Raw genomic sequence first — 16,253 nt, forward strand, 5'->3', positions numbered from 1 at the left:
TGGCATTTCATAATGAACTAGCAGCGAGTGAGTGAACAGCAACCGTATTTCAGTGGCAGCACTGTATTCATACCACAAACAATCACCTGATCATGCTCTTGGGAACTGCTCTTAGCAGCCAGTTTTGCAATGCTCTGAACATCTTGCAGCACCTGTTAATAGAAAGATATGAAGTGTCAAAATGCACACACTTCTTAATGCTGAGGAGAAAACATGGTATAGATATGAATAAACTGAATTCAAAATCAAAGATTTGACACAAAAAATCTCCTCTTGTGACAATACAACATGGAATAACAACTTGTTACTCTTTCTAATAAGTACAAGGTCCAGGATAACAAAATACCACATTCATAAGCACATTTTTACAAATCAAACCTAATATGATGTTCAAGTTCAGAACAGTTGTTAATCACCAATGCTATTAAACAACCTCTTGCCATTAAGATGTATTATACACCATGCTTAACCTATAGAACTAGGGCCATTTAGCATGCAGTCATAACACGTCCTTGTTGTAAGATTGCACCTTCATTGCACGTTTGCTGGACCCTACATGTCTGGGAAAACAGCCTTCAAAAAACTCTGGGCTCCCTTTGTGTGAGGCTGAAAGGATAGGCTGACACTAGGATGAGGATAAGCAGACCTGGGCAATGCCTTTTTGATGTTAGGTAATTTGTTCTTGAACAGATGATCATTTTCACAGGAATAAGTGTAAGACATCAGCACAAGATGGTTCCAACTGTGCAACCATGCCTAATGCTAAGAGGTCTGCATTCCAGACTTTGTAGTTCGGGGGACTTTTCATCTAAATAACAAGACACCTCAGTGGGACATTTGACAATAAAAGTCACAACCATGCATCAGCAACTGGGTGCTGTGCAGATATGGCTTTGCAGCAATTGGCAACTGGTGTCCTGGACTGGGAAAAGGAACTCCATGGTAAACGGTGTATGTTGTCAGGCAAGTGTGAGAGCAGGACTAAAGGAGTGAGCTCCCAACTAAATCTGCAAAATTTAACAGCCCATAGCAATCTCAGACTATCTCACACTGGATAGTCCAGCCAGGAGACTATAATCAACGGGGAGCTGGCCTCAGTAACTACCATGTAAGAAGGACTATACTTTTAGGTTTTGTTCAAAACTGGTGTCTTCTAATGTTTTCTAGGGGGTGGGAGATGTGTGTGTTTATCTTTGTCATTGGGTAATGGAGGGATTTTTGAAGTTTCATTGTTCTGTGACCACAGATTGGTTTACAGACCTGAGAACAGCCACTGATACTGTAGGAATCCCTTAAATTATTGATAATTAAATCATTAGAAGATTCTTTATTCTTTTTCATGACCATACCATAATATATAGTGACAAATTGCAACTAGATTATCTGAAGGCCCGAGAAAATGATCCTCCGAAATTACAAAAAAGCCTTTTGAAGCCCCTGCCTTTTTAATTTCATTTGCTTTTCTCATGGATTATAAGTTAAAAATACCAGCATTTGTTCCTAACAGTTGCAGCAGAAACATTTAGGATGCCTGAGAGAACTACAAAAAAGCACAAATTATTGGAGGTCTGTCTTTCTGTGACAGAAGATGGGTTAAAATTGTAAATGACAATGTATCTAATAAATATTTTATAGATTGTGGTTTATGAAATCTTTTAGCACTTCCACCACACTGGCAGCAGCTTTTCAAACTAATGACAGCCAGTGATGACACAGCATCATTATAGTGGTAATAACTCACTTTCCCACACAATCTGCAAACTAATAATGGAAGTTATTAACAGGATAAATCCATGGAACAATGGCTCTTAGCTAAGCTCTGGTTAATCAATCAAAAGGACATGAAATCTTTGACAGAGTAAAGAGAATTTGCTGCAGCAGAAAGTCCCACAAGATCTTTGAACTCCATTTTAGCTGGTAGATAGCTGGCATAAGCATGTGGAGGAAAGCAGCAAGCAGGGCGTTTGGAACAGCAAACTGTGGAAACAGCTACATGCTAATGAGTTCAAGCGGAAACAACACTGAGGGGAAACTCAAACCAAATTCATATTCAAACCACTTCCCTTCCAGGAAGGGAGGGGAGGGGAGGGGAGGGGAGGGGAGGGGAGGGGAGGGGAGGGGAGGGGAGGGGAGGGGAAGGGAGGGGAGGGGAGGGGAGGGGAGGGGAGGGGAGGGGAGGGGAGGGGAGGGGAGGGGAGGGGAGGGGAGGGGAGGGGAGGGGAGGGGAGGGGAGGGGAGGGGAGGGGAGGGGAGGGGAGAGAGAGGCGCAGCGCGGTGAGGCGCAGTGAGGTGCGGTGAGGTGAGGCAAGGAGAGGGAAGAGGCTCTCATTGTCCAGAGTTTAGCAAATTAATTTATTCGTTCCTGCCTAAATCTAAATAAAATATTCAAGCCTGGATACCTAAAATTAGGCTCACAAGCCTATCTTTAGAGAATTAAGCATAAACTTATGTCTCTGTAATCTGTCTCTCTGTAGCTGGATTCCTCCACTCTTGTCATACAGTATGTGATAAGCACAGAAACGTACAGAGGTGAGGGCTTTAGCAGATGGAACTGAGCCTTTCAAAAGCACAGTCAAGCAGCTTCCAACATGACAATTAATGCACAAAACAGTGTGTAGAGTGTTGAAAAATCTTTCCCCTGATGTGTCTGGCAGCCACAACTCCTACCTAAGTCCCACTGTTTGAAACCCCATTTAAAGTACAATTATGCCCTGCAAGAGATAAGTATCCTGGACAACACAGCAGTAGTTTATTTTTAGTTGTTTACACATTTCAGCTATTTTCCTGTGGGTTGACCTGTCTAGTCCTAAATTGCAAGTCTGAATGCAAAGCTTTATGGCAACAAAAAAATAATTCTAGGAGTATTTCTAAATAGGTACTTACGAATATGTGTAGGCAGTGTTATATTTCAATTTTCTGCTTAATTTAGACAAGTGGAAAATAGAGCTGCACAAATTCCTGGGTTATGCAGGTGGAGACCAGTGTAACTCAGGATAAAGCAGTGGGAGAAAAGAGAAGAGAAAAGAGAAGGTCTTCAGAGGGAAAGCAGCACCTCTCAATGATGGCTAGTCCTGCTCTTGTAATGGCTTGCCCCCACCAGAAGGGGATCCTATGAAGATTTTGATACATTTTCTAGAAAAACTGCCAGTGGTACCCTTACCAAAGGTGACTGCCGACTCTTCCCAGGGTGAAAAAATCTCCTTTCTCTTTTCTCTATGATGTTATCAATTTACAGCAGTCCTTCCTGGTGCAGGAGTTTATTACCTACATAAACAATAAAGTTAAAGGTTTACTTGTAATCACACAAACCATTTACAGGTATGAGCTTCTACCCCATCGAAGGTAAGGACAATCAACTGGTTCTTATCAATGACTGGAAGTTGCCTCAAAGCAGTATGACAACTATACCAAAATACTGATGATGAAGGCAGGTAGGGTGCAGTTCCTCAGATGCTGGTCTTAGGTGAGTTTCCTATGTCACAAAGGGAAAAGAGCATTAATGTTAAATCAGATGTTCAGGAGACTTTGCAGGATGGCTGGATGCAGGATGCAGGATGCAATGTGCAGACTTTTGCTGGCTGTTGCTATTGATCTGGCTCAGCTGCTCTCTCATTCCTGCAGCACATTGCCTTAGGCAAAAAAAAAAAAAAAAATAAGGGCTTACACAGCGTACACAGCAAAACGAAAATAAAAAAACTCAGACATAATAAAAAGGCTAAAAACCCCCAAACTAATCAAGGGATGGGAATCTGATGATCTGATGTTCTGAGAAAGAAAAGAGAGTGGAATGGCTAGTTTTAAAGTGCACAGCAGTTCTAAGGAAGTCAAAATGAAAACTCCCTCACAAAGTGGAAGAGACTGGAAGGTAAAAAGCTTCTGTCACTGACTTTTGACAGAGCAAATTAGCTATACTTACAGGTTTGATTCAGCAGTTATCAGATGAAACCATAGTTGAGGCTGTTGCACCCTGCCAGACCAGACCAGACCAGAGGCAAACACCTACTTTGCATGACAGAACTGTACACTTTACGCACCGCTGTGTCTCTGGAATTTCCTGTAACTCCTATAAGACCTCCAAATATCACTAGCCTCACAGGAGAGGAGAAGAGAGGAGAAGAGATGAGAGGAGAGGATATATTTTAGTTGAAAGGGACTTACAGTGATTGCACACTCATGGAGTTCACATTCCTGAGGGATGTGGGACAGGCAAAGAGTAAGGTCAGGACCCTGAATTTTAGGAAAGCCAACTTCCAGCTCTTCAGGGAGTTAGTCAACAGGAACCTCTGGTTAATTGACCTCAGGGACAAGGAAGCAGAACAAAGTTGGCATATCTTTAAGGATGCTTTCCATAGAGCACAAGAGCTCTTTGTCCCCAGGTGTAAGAAATCAGGTAAGGAAGGCAAAAGGCCAGCATGGCTGAGTTGAGACCTGCTGGTCAAACTAAAAGGCAAGAAGGAAATGCACATGCAATGGAAGCAGGGACAGGGATTCTGGGAAGAATATAAGGACACTGCCAGGTTGTGCAGAGGTGGGGTCAGGAAGGCCGAGGCACAGCTGCAGCTGAACTTGGCAAGAGATGCAAAGAATAACAAGACATACAGGTATGTCAGACAGAAAAGGAAGGTCAAAGGAAGTGTACCCTGCCTGAAGAGCAAGACTGGTAAACTGGTAACAACAGACGAGGAGAAGGCTGAGGTACTCAACAACTTCGTTGCCTCAGTCTGCATGGGAACCTTATTTTCCCACATTTCTTGAGGGGATGAACTGCAAGACAGAGACTGGGGGAGCAAAGTCCCTCCCACTGTAAATGAGAACCAAGTTCGTAACCACTTTAGGAACCTGAACTAATATAAATAATAACTAATATTGATAAATGGGGCTTGATGAGATACATCCCGGAGTTCTGAGGGAACTGGCTGATGCAGTTGCCAAGCCACTCTCCATGATATTTGAGAAGTCATGGCATACAGGTGAAGTCCTGGTGACTGGAAAAAGGGAAACTTTGCACCCATTTTTAAAAAGGGTAGAAAGGAGAACCCTGGGAGCTACCGACCTGTCAGCCTCACCTTTGTGCCTGAGAAGATCATGGAACAGATCCTTCTAGAAACTATGCTAAGGCACACAAAGGACAGGGAGGTGATTCGAGACAGCCAGCATGGCTTCACCAAGGGCAAGTCCTGCCTGACCAACCCAATGGCCTTCTATGGTGGAGTAACTACAGCAGTGGAAAAAAGGTGGGCTACAGATGTCCTCTATCTGGAATTCCGTAAAGCCTTTGACACAATACCCACAACATCCTTCTCTCTAAATTGGAAAGGAATGGTCAGTGGTGAGTGACAAGCACAGCAGCAGCTACAGAGCAACAGCAGGAGATTAAAACGCAATGAACCAACGTGCACAGCAGTGGCTATGGAAAGAGCTAAGGCTGGGCACAGATTGAGGAGACAAGAAGGTGATCCCAGAGCTGTGGTCCTGCCAAGAGAATTGCCATGATAGCGCCTGACATGGCAGGGACGTTACCAGGAACAAGTAGGGGAGATTTAAATGTCCTCCTAGGGAGCGCAGGTGACCAGGAGTGCAGCGAACAGGGCCAACAAACAAGGGTGAAGCAGTTAGTGCAGCGGTTTGTGCAAGCAGGCAGGGCAAGGAAGCTCGGTAAGCTCATGTGGTTTACTTCACTTGGTTGTAGTTGCCCTCGCAGAAGGAGCCGACATAGTAAGTTTGCAGGTGACACCAAATAGGGTGGGTGTGTTGATCTGCTCCAGCAGATCAACATCTGGTCCAGATCCCGCTGGTCCAGATCCCTTCCAGGGTAGGAAGGCCATACAGAGGGATCTGAACCAGATGGTTCTTTAGGCTGAGGCCAACTGTATGAGGTTCAACAAAGTCAAATGCTGGGTCCTGCAGTTGGGTCAATACAACCCCAGGCAGCGCTACAGGCTTGGGGAAGAGTGGCTGGAAAGCTGCCTGGCAGAAAAGGATCTTGCGGTGTTGATCGACAGCTGGCTGAACATGAGCCAGCAGTGTGCCCAGGTGGCTAAAAAGGCCAAGAGCATCCTGGCTTTTATCAGAAATAGTTTGGCCAACGGGATGAGAGAAGTGATCATGCCATTGTACTCAGCACTGGTGAGGCCCCACCTTGAATCCTGTGTTTAGTTTTGGGCCTCTCATCACAAGAATGACATTGAAATACTCGAGAGAGTGCAGAGGAGGGTGATGAAGCTGGTGAGGGGTCTGGAGCACAAGTCTGATGTAGAGTGGTTGAGGGAACTGGGGCTGTTTAGTCTTGAGAAAAGAAGACTGAGGGCAGACCTGATTGCTGTCTACAACTACCTGGAAGGAAGTTGTAGCATGGAGGGTGTTGGTCTCTTCCCCCAGGTAACAAGTGATAGGACAAGAGGAAATAGCTTTAAGTTGCACCAGGGGAGGTTTAGATTGTATATTAGGAAAAAATTCTTCATGGAAAGAGTTGTCAGGCATTGGAACAAGCTGCCCAGGAAAGTGGTGGAGTCACCATCCCTGAAGGTGTTTAAAAGGCATTTATATGAGGATCTGAGTGACATGGTTTAGTGCTAGAGATAGGTTATGGTTGGAGTTGATGATCCTCTTCCAATCAAAGCTATTCTATGTTTCTATCATTTGCTGGGTGGACTGTTCTGTGGATGAGGAGTTGGCTGGATGGTTGCACCAGAGATTTATGGTCAATGGCACAATGTCTGGATGGACACTGGTGACAAGTGGTTTCCCTCAGGGGTCCATACTGGGACCAGCACTGTTGATCATCATCATCAGTGATGCAGACAGTGGGATTGAGCGCACCCTCAGCAAGCTTGCAGATGACAACAAGCTGAGTGGTGCAGCTGACACGCCTGAGTGGCAGGATGCCATCCAGAGGGATTTGGGCAAGCTCGAGAAGTGGGTGGATGCAAACCTCATGAAGTTCAACAAGGCCAATTGTAAGGCCCTGCACTTTGATTGGTGCAAATCCTGATATCAGTACAGGCTGGGGGATGAAGGGATAGAGAGTAGCCCTGCAGAGAAGGAGTTCGGGGTGCTGGTGGATGAAAGATTGGACATGAGCCAGCAATGTTCACTTCCAGCTCAGAAAGCCAATTGTACTTTGGGCTGTATTAGAAAGAGTGTGGCCAGCAGGTTGAGGGAAGTGATTCTGTCCCTCTGCTCTGCTCTGGCGAGAACACACCTGGAGTCCTGCATCCAGCTCTGGAGCCCTCATTACAGGAAAGGCACGGACCTGTTGGAAGAGGCCACCAAGATGATGGGAGGGATGGAACACATTTCTTATGAAGACAGGTTGAAAGAGTTGGGGTTGTTCAGCCTGGAGAAGGCTCCAGGAAGACCTTATTGAGGCCTCCCAGTACTCCAAAGTGGCCTATAAGAGAGAGTGGGACAGACTTTTTAGCAGGCCCTGTTATGACAAGACAAAGGGTAATGTTTTAAACTAAATGAGGGGAGATTCAGGATAGACATGAGTAAAAAATTGTTTACAATGAGGGTGGTAAAGTACTGGAACAGGTTGCCCAGAGAGGTGGTAAATGCCCCACCCCAGAAAACATTGAAGGCCAGGCTGAACAGGGTTCTGTGCAACTTGATCTAGCTGAATATGTCCCTGCTCATTGCAGGGTGGTTGGACTAGGTGACCTTTGAAGGTCCTTTCCAACCCGAACTATTCTACAATTCCATGATTCTATGGCTGACCATGGATACTGTATTAGCAGCTGTAACTAACCAAATTCAGCCAAGTTATTCAGCTAAATAAACTTCTTTATTCAAGTTCTTTTAGAAACTAAATGTCTCTTAAATGAGCCTTCTGCAAAGTCAAAATTGCTTATAAAAGTTTCACATCTTTATCTTGCAGAAGAAAAGAGTTGGATGCTTTTTGCTTCCAGCTAGAAAGCATAGACAAGGAATACCATACCTGCAATGATTTAGGAGTAGTCAAAAATTACTTGCTAAGAGGCAAGTACCACATGTGCATGTTGCTTCATGTAGCACATGTGTATTCATTACAAACTGTGAAGAAAGACAGATGGACTGTGTGAGCACAGCATTCGAATGCTTTCACCAGGCAGAGTATGCCTGCTACCAGTAACATAATGAAAACAGTTCGAACATAGCCCTACATGCCCTGAAATCACTCACTTCTGACCCAAACATATGAAGTTCAAGACACCTAAGAGCTAAAATTAGTATACCAAATGTCCTTGCTCCTTGCATCTTCCCTATCTCCCACGCTTTAAGTTTTCATTAACGTGCAAATGCTGGAAATAAAGTCCCACATACCACTGCCTCTACCACGTTGCTTAGCAATTTTTCCCTTCTTTCCTCTATCAGGTTGTCATTTCTGTTCATTTTTCACAGAACTGCTGGCTTTACAAAAACAAAATCTAACAGTGATTGTAAACATAGGCTGAAAATCCAACTCCATCTAGAACTACTGTATTGAAAAAAACAGATGTATTTGTTATAAACACATGGCTAGTCAGCTTCTACTTTGCCTACTCTTGATACAGGATTCAAAGGTTTAACAGAACAGTCAGGAAAGAAAACAAAAATTATCTTCCTCTGCAGCCTTGGGTGCCTCCACTGCTGGAGCAAGGGGATGTGCAGTGTGTGCAGCAGTGCTGGCTCTGTCAAGGTGTTGGCAGGACACCCGCACACTTGCTTATGCATCTTGAAACCCAGGAAGGCACTATCTAGAGGAATACAGGGCTCTGTTTTACTTAAAGTCCAGGTTCTCTCAGCATCAGCCTCAGACTGCTGTGGAAAGAGTCACTTCTGATGTTCAGGGGTGTAAGAGTGAGTAGACAATGGGGCTGTTTCAGTTTGTCCCCAGAACTTCACAGTGAGGTCTGGCATAAGGGCAGGCCTTGGGGCTATGGGAAGTGAGACCCTATTCCCTTGATTCTCTTGAGTCAGGGGCACAAAACTCACCTTGGAGGCATGTGAACAGCTAATAATATCAACAACATCATAATAAAAAAGCTGCTTCAGACATATGCCTCCAGAGTGAATCAGGGTCATCTTTCCATTTTCCCTTTGTATACTGTGACCTGCTCTTTTCTGCTATAAGAAGAGATTTTAAGTGACTTCTTTGGGAAGACCACTTGCTGGCCTTTGCTTATTGAAGTTCATTTGGTACAAAAGAAACAAAACTGAAGAATCCTTTCTGAACTCTGAACTTAGGAAGGTTTTCCACATGTAGGAGCCCAATGACCAATTTTCCAGTGCATAAGCAGTGCAGGGTGGACACAACTGACTCTACTGTTCTTCTCATACACTCTGAAAAAGGGATGTCCCTACTTGTCAAATTTGCAGCAGGAAGGAGTGACAGAGTGTGTATTTTGCTGTCAGTTCCTGTGGCTGTGCAGTTCTGGGCTGCTCAGCAAGCTCTGAATACAAAGCTTTCATAAATCAAAACCACAGGCCTATCATGGCTATGCCAAAGTGACAAGCCCAGTAGATTAATTGAACTCTTGCAAAGATTAGCCATTAGAAAGTAACAAAATCGTCACAGCTCAAATTGCAACTAGTACAAGCAAATGGGACCTCTTTATCACCAAGCATCTGTTTGCAGTCTATTTGAATCATGGCACATCTGGGTTTCCAAAGAATGGAAACTGAGGGCACAGCTATGTGCAGTGAATTTAAGAACAGATGGAAACTGATGCCTGCTGGGCATGAAGATGCTGGTAACCTTCTGTATCAGAGGGGGAAATTAAACCCAATAGAAATAGAATTACAAGAAGAGAAGTGAGGTATTTCTCTGCAAGCAAACCAGAATCACAGAATCGACTGGGTTGGAAAAGACCTCAGAGATCATCAAGTCCAACCCTTGGTCCAACTCCAGTCCATTTACTAGATCATGGCCTTAAGTGCCATGTCCAATCTCAGTTTAAAAACCTGCAGGGACAGTGAGTCCACCACCTCTCTGGGCAGGCCATTCCAATGCCTGATCACTTTCTCCGTAAAGAATTTCTTCCTAATATCTAGCCTAAATTTCCACTGGAAACCATTGTGCATTCATTGGAAAGAGAATGGAAAAAGTCTTGGGACTTGTCTCCTTACCTCATACCAATAGGCTTAAGAACATGATAGAAACCTGTCAAACTTCTCCACTTACTCTAAGCAAGAGGCATTTTCAAGGGAAGGAAGCTGCCTCATGCTGGTAACAGGATGGCAGGGTATGATGCCTGTAACAGGGACAGAAGGGACCAACAAGATATCCTTGCAAACACCAGGGTGTAATCAGGGCTGGCCATGCAGCATAGCTATCCCAGAGAAGACTAGAAAATGAGAAGGCTGACCAGAGATCATAACTGACTCAGATTGAGGATAGTGCAGCCTAAACCTTCTTCCTCATTCTAATGGCTGTTCCAACAGCCTTGTGTCATCTTTTGCCTTGGAAAATAGTGGCAAAAAGCCATTTGTAAACACTTTAGCAATGGGGAAAAAACCCCAAAGGCTGTAACGCACTTACAATCACAAAAAAAAATAATAATTCTGCATGCTGGAAATATGAAGGTAGCCAAAGTCATTTCAGCAGCTTCATAAGAAACTGTGAGTGGAATATTTTTGTTTGTTTCTCCCTCCTGAATTTATGTCAGCCTCTCTAATTTTGTTACTTGCATTCCATTTGTGGCCTTGTAGGCCCTATGGGCTTAGTCCTGATTTATAACAGTGAGAGGAAATCGGGATCTTGGCTTCATCTATGGGATGGCATGCAAAGACAGCTACAGACAGTGGCACACACACAATTCCCTTTGCATTTCTGTAGGCTTAGTCAGCATGACGACAGTGACAAATACATGTGGGCTGGTGTAGAGATTGCCAAACAAGAGAAGTAAAAGGCCTTCTTACAGAAGAATACCTTCTCCTTGCCTTAAGTGTGGCATATTAAGAATAACGTAGAAAAAAATCCTCAATGATACTCTGGTCTGACCAGCCTGTGTGCTCCTGAAGCAGTTTTATCCCTCAAAATCTTATCTACACCAGTAGCAAAAATCCCTGTGCAGTTCACACTAAGTGCCCTACCAGCGCAATTGGGCTTTATACAAGAGAGAACTCACTCCTACAGGAAGCAAACAGCCTACAACCATTGACAGTGCATGAATAAAGGGAGCCAGGGAAGAGGGAGGAAAAGCTGTTTCCCTCTGTGAGCTACAATCCATGCCTCTGTAAAAAGTTGCACAGATTGTCCCATTTTATTTCACCAAGTACAACTTGCTTCTTTATTAACTGTTAAATTCAATAGCTTTCTTTCTTTTCTGCCATGCTCACATTGCCTACTGCACCCTGACTATCAGTTACTTGGATTTGGACAACTTCCGGATGCTATTAGCATATGTCTCACAATTTTTGTGAGGTATTGTGCTTTTTTCCAGTTAAGGATTCAGGTATGATTATTAAAGGTGTGTTGCACCTTTCATCTGAGTAAGCTTGTGTAAGGACAATACTGAATCTAAGCAGGAAATCAGCTGCTGGCTTGCAAGGAGTTAGCTGGTCATCCCAGCCACAACATTCTCCTGGCTTTTCCCAAATATACTTCCTCCGCTGTTCTTTGTCTAATCCTTTGGAAACTGTCACATCCAAGTTGTCTTTAAGTGGTCCCTGCCTGCCTGCCTAGTGCAAGAGCAGGAAGAGAGCTGCAGCAGCCAGAACAGAAAGGGCTTCTAAACTATGGTTTCTTCTGACCTTACAAAGTTCATCCTTCCTAGTACTAGTGCAAGTAGTGCAAGTACAAACTTCATATGAAAACACTACAAGGCAAGCAAAAATATTCCTTTCTTGAATGCTTACTCTACAAGACTGTAAAATGTTGTGGCAGATACTTTGGTCTGAAGTGACATAATTATAATGCTTAATTATTTTACAGCTGAAGTCTACTGTGGAGAAATTATGTTTGTCTTATACAAGAAAAGAAAGAATGGAAGCTAATTTTATAATTCAGGACAATGATGTTGTGAAAGCATTGCGTTTTAAAGGTACATGTGGATTGGCCATTCTGAACAAGAAACATAGTTTTGAACTATCTTCATCAGCTACACTAATAGCAACTTTAAATTCCTGATGTAGTGCTCCCAGGAGAAGCACTGCTGTAGAGATTTCACCAGGTGCTTACTAATGATATTGGGATCTCACAGGATGTGCACATCACGCAGAGGACACAACACAAATTGTCATTATTTAATTGCATAAAGAATGTATAACCAGTTAAACTTTCGCAGTTTAACCAGTAAAGTACTTAATCTGACCGTAATTACTGTGGAATTAGAATGGTTATTACATGCTGAGCTGTAATAGTAACATAAACAAAATACATAAATAAGAAGTATCTGAAATGTACTTCTTAACTCACTATATTGCAATGATTCCCTTGTATCTTCCAGATAAAGGGAAGTTAGAGTGCTGAGGAATTCAGACATGCAATTACTGCATACGAGTTTTCCATCCTGGCTCCTGGAAGGAACTCTTTGAGGGTTAAATTCCTCCTGCACACTGAGTCCAGAGAAGAACTGAATACCTGTAATAGCAGTTCATGGTACTGTCGAAGGCAATAGAACGGGAGATTCTAGAGCTGGCCAGAAGTATACAAGGGCCTAGGCAGAAATATACGCAGCAAAACATGGTTCAAACTTCTGGTACTTTCACATGAGGTATTCTTCTCCCATTTGAGTTCCTTTGCAGTTAGTGGATATTACATCTTTACACAGGCACTCAGTGTGGCAAGCCTGTTAGTTTGTAAGACACGTATCTTACTCCCCTATGTGAACTTCTAACCTCATCTTGCATCCTCACGTTTGCTGTTCACAACGAAGGAGTTTGTGAATAGGGACTGTCTGGGCTGCCATGTGAAGGATACATGTGAAATTACCTGCACCATGACTCCTGGGTCTTGCTCCTTCTTATACAAATCTCTTCATATTTCTTCCCCTATGAGTCATAGAAGGAGAAATAGCAGCATTTTCTCCTGTTCCATTCCCTGATGTCCACTGATTTCTTCACTAAGGAGAAAGAGTAGTGCATAATGTGCCCCAGCAGACCTGGACATGGATCCGTTATTTGCAACCTTGAGGATCCTTTAAGCAAGCCTACCTGTTGGTTCCAACAGCTTGTTTTTTTCACAGCATGTTGCTAATAATCTTGAACATTGCTGTTGAGAGAATGATGAACAGTTCCAGCTCTACATCTCGGTCACTGACTTCATGCTAGGCTGAGAGTTAAACCTACTCACCTGTTTCTTCAACACTGTTATTTATGGCAATATTCAGGCTCCAAGCACACCTAGCTCAACACGATTCTTCCGCAACTTGCATTAAAAAGTCAGGTTTCCTGACTCACTGTAAATCAATATGACAAGAATACATTACTCATCAGCAGCTAGACACTTGAAAGGCTCAATGCAGACAAAATAAGGATGGAGCATTTCAGAAAAGGAAGTTAGATCGAGTGATAGCCCGGGTATGACCCAAGGTCTTCTAAATCTTATGTTTCATAGTGATCAATCACAGGTATTTATCAGGTAATTTTCTGCCTACTACAGGTTGCATGTCTGCTAGATCATCTCATCCTGATAGAGACAAGCATAATACCTGAGGCACAGCATCTAATATCCTTTCTAGAATTTTCATCATAATTAATTATTACCTATCTAGGTACTCTTGTAATTCATTTAAGTTGCTAATGCTTCTTTGAATTTAATTAAAATCTTTCCCTGGCAGTGGATTCCACAGTCTGATTACATGTTGTGAAACTGTCATATATAATTTCTACCACTATTTCTGAATTCTTATATTTTGAGACAGGAATGTTTATTCCTCTGTGTTTAGATCACAGTTTTATATTCTCTATCACCTCTTGTTTGTCTGTTTCACAAAAGAAACAGATGCAGAAGTACTGACTTCAAAAATACAGTGATTTTTCTTTTTTTCTGCATGAAGCAGGAAAAGCTAAAGGCTGCTTTAACTCAATATAAACAACAGGTGAGTCTGTAAACCTCTGCAGTTTGCGCCTTTTTACTAAATCCCAGCCAGTTCTGGAGCACTCACACTCTGTGTGGTTCAAAGCCTGCTAAGGACCAATTTCTCCTCTGCTGAACACCTGAAATAAATCACTGGATAATGCTTACTTATACTAGCCGAGAACTTGGTTTATAGCATTTTACTTTCATGAGCTTTTCACAAAATTCAGATGAAGGCAAATTTTCCTTCTGTTTTCATTGCCTTTCATAGCCTGCTCTTGAATTTAGCCCTTTATTTTAGTTTAGCTTAATTCTGAGAGTGCCCACACCAGGATCAAATTCTGTGTAATAAATGGAATTCAAAAATTAATTCAGATCTGATTGTCCAAGTATCCCCATGTAAACTGGTTCCAGAATATATATATGAAATACATCTTTGAAATACAAGGTACAATATAAACAAAACAAAACAAACAAACAAAACCCACAACAACAAGAAGAAAACGCAATTACTAGATGCTTTTGTCTTTTAAATCCATCACCTGGAGGCACTCACTTAAAACAAATCCCACAATCCTGAACATCTTTTTAATACCTTGAAACATTCAAAGATCAAGTTCTAATCTTTTGGAACCCCGCGAATGTCCCTCATCTGTCTCCCCATCTGGAGCAACAGACACAAACTTCTTGCTGGGCCTCAACCTGCAGTGGTACTGATGCTGCTGAAACTCTTCTGATTTGCCAGTCTCCCGCTGAGTGTTGGCATGTGCTTTTGTCTCACTGCTGCTGTTGCCTCTGCCTGTCCCTGGAAAAGCAGACTTTTTGCTGTGTTTGTTTAGTATTGTAAATAAGGAACCTGGGGGCCCTAATCCAGCACTGACATGCATCATCACCTCAAAAGGATGTCAGTGAAGTTATGCTCCTGTCCTGTCACAAATTCACTCCAAAGTTGTCCAGATTCACAAAACCCTATGTGCACTGCAAACAAGTGGTGTCCAGCCATCCTGCTGTCCTTAAAAGTTGTTCCACCTGATGAGAGCCATCAACCCTCTCCCCCAGTAGCTGCTGGTTTTCTACTGTTTGCAGATCTTGGCACCAAAATTTGTGCCAGAGTGACAATTCTGTAGCAGCTCCCATTAACTGGAGAAAAGCAATAATTTGAAATTGGAAGCTGAGATGAAATATTTCCATAGAAGGCACTGCAGAATTATTTCTTTCTAATGTTAAAATTGTGGGCAGGATACTCCTGTGAAAGACTTTCTGTCCGATTTGTATTGTGATACAGACCATTACGATGCCAACAAAATCATGGCATCACAGTATGTAAGTCAGAGCCCAGAAAGACTAAGGGTTTAATTCTTGTAATAACAAAGTCTGCTGGCAGCGGTGCTCTTAGTAATATAGATTTGCTTTCTAAATTTTTCCTGTGAACTCTGCCAGCAGAACTGATGGTCACTAGCAGACTGCAGAAATTATTTGGCTTGTCTCAGGGAGTCAGCTAGTTTGCTTTTTAATGAATGGCCATTTTAAAAGCTATTAATGTTATATATAGCAAGAATAAAACCCAAAATCAAACAAACAAACAAAAAAAACCACACAAAAAACCCCACCAAAAACATAAACTACACACACATATAGACACACAAAAAAAACCCCAAAAAACCAACCAAAACCAAAACCCCAACTGAAAAAACAAAACAAAACAAAACAGAAAACTTTAGAAATTCAATTATAATAATTAATCTTGCTGATATGATACTTATCCCCAAACCCCCTAAAATGAGTAGCAGCCACCCAAGCAGCCTTAGTGAATGCTGAAAAGGAATTTTAAGAACTGAAATACAATAGCCAAGAAACCCAGAATGCAGTATGATAGCTTTAAATTTCTTGCCTGTCTTTCAGATGTGGCTAGTGTGTCAGAAAATTAGTCTGTTTTTCACATCTGTGTCAGTTGGTATAAAAGAATATCTGCTATTACCTTTTCCTACAAACCCTGCCTCAGGTGATAGGAGCTCAGTATGCACAACAGGAGTTTATAATGAGCTCTCAGTTTAGATTCCAATCACTACAAAAAAAAAAAGGAAGGTTAAAAAAAACATTGAGAAGAAAAAAATCTGATCTCCATCAAAATGAAATGGGAGCCCAGGGTGTAAAAACACACAATAAGAGAGCAATGGATGTGATATCACAAGTCATTACAGTAATGCAGCAATACTTTCTTCCCACTGAAAGAGTCCAGGACTTTATCACAATGTCACATCAGAGTCAATGGCAT

The 16,253-nt window shown here is 42.5% G+C and overlaps 1 protein-coding gene across 4 annotated transcripts in view; it reads right to left on the reverse strand.

Annotated features, from left to right (window-relative positions):
* The window catches only part of NRG1 (neuregulin 1), a 474,741-nt gene that overhangs the window by 281,271 nt on the left and 177,217 nt on the right, over positions 1–16,253 (reverse strand). The window contains exon 2 of one of the 4 annotated variants that reach the window (XM_065045634.1): positions 87–152. The exons of the other annotated variants lie outside the window; for them this stretch is intronic. The gene's annotated coding sequence lies outside the window, so the exon portion shown is untranslated. The remainder of the gene's footprint in view (positions 1–86; positions 153–16,253) is intronic. 4 annotated transcript variants of the gene reach the window in all.

This window comes from Columba livia, chromosome Z (genome assembly GCF_036013475.1).
Source record: "Columba livia isolate bColLiv1 breed racing homer chromosome Z, bColLiv1.pat.W.v2, whole genome shotgun sequence".
Taxonomy (NCBI): domain Eukaryota; kingdom Metazoa; phylum Chordata; class Aves; order Columbiformes; family Columbidae; genus Columba; species Columba livia.